Source organism: Spermophilus citellus, assembly GCF_964194105.1.
Source record: "Spermophilus citellus genome assembly, chromosome: X".
NCBI classification, from domain to species: Eukaryota; Metazoa; Chordata; class Mammalia; order Rodentia; family Sciuridae; genus Spermophilus; species Spermophilus citellus.
Window position 1 is genome coordinate 65262670 of NC_138190.1, and position 1499 is coordinate 65264168.

The window sequence follows — 1499 nt, forward strand, 5'->3', positions numbered from 1 at the left end:
ACACAAATATATCAGAAGTGGAATGTGATGGAGTAAAAGTGTAGACTTTATGAATGTCATCAAAGTTAGGTTGTTGTCAACTAAAAATTGCCTGTTATAGCTATAAGACATTTAATGTAAGTTTCATGGTAACCCCAAAGCCAAGACTTATAGTAGATACACAAAGATTAAAATGGCAAGGAAAAAAAGTATATCACCTTAGAAATCACCTAATTATAGAAGAAAACAGCAAAAGAGATTGAAAGGAATTAATGGATAAAATTCTCCAATCAAATGATGCAGAGTGGCTGAGTAGGAAAGAAATCAATACTCAGCTATATGCTGCGTGCAAGTGACTCACCTCACCAGTAAGGAAACACGTAGGTTGAAAATGAAAGGATGGGAAAAGTTATTCATTGCAAATGGCAACCAAAAGAGTAGTAGTAGCTATAAGTATATCGGATAAAATAGAACTTATATAAAAAATCTAAACTAAGAAAAAGAAGGTCATTAAATAGTGATAAAAGGGTCAATTTGTCAAGAGTATGGAACAACCTTAAATCTTAAGTTACAATTGTAAACTATGCTTTAGACCAAATGGAATATATATATATATATATATATATATATATATATATATATATACACACACATAGAGAGAGAGAGAGAGAGAGAGAGCATTCCATGAAAAAACAACAGAATTCACATTATTTTCTGGAATATATGGAACACTGTCAGGATAGATCATATGTTAGATCAAGAAACTAGTCTTAACACATTTAAGAAGATTAAAGTCACATCAAGCAACACTTCTGGTCACAATGGTATGAAACTATAAATCAACAGCAGGAGGAATTTTGGAAAATTCACAAATATGTGAAAATTAAACACCATGCTCCTAAAGAACCAATGGGAAAATGAAGAAATTAAAAGGGAAATTTTTAAAATATTGAAACAAGTCAGGCATTGTGGTGCATTCCTGTAATCCCAGTAACTTGGTAAGTCAAGATGGAAGGATTCTAAGTTTTAGGTCAGCCTCAGCAACTTGGTGAGATCCTATCTCACATAAAATAAAATAAAAAGGGCTGGATATGTAGCTCAGTGGTAGAGTACCCCTGAGGTCAATCCCCAGTACTAAAAAAGAAAAAAAAAGGCAAAATTCATGATTCTATACAGTAACAATGAACTATCAAAAAAAAATTCAGAAAACAATCCCATTCACAGAGCATAAAAACAACTTAGAATTAAATTTGATCAAGGAAATGAAAGACCTGTACACTGAAAACTTTAAAGTAATGAAAGAACTTGAAGACTCAGATAAATTCAAAGATATCCTGCATTCAAGGATTGGAAGATTTTTTACTGTTAAAATGACTATCAATTCAATGCCATCCTTATCTAAATTCCAATGATGATTTCACAGAAATATAAAAACAATTAAGTCATTTGGAACAACAACAAAAAAAAGCAGCAAAAGCAATCTTGTGTAAAATAAACAAAAGTGAAGGCATCTTGCCACT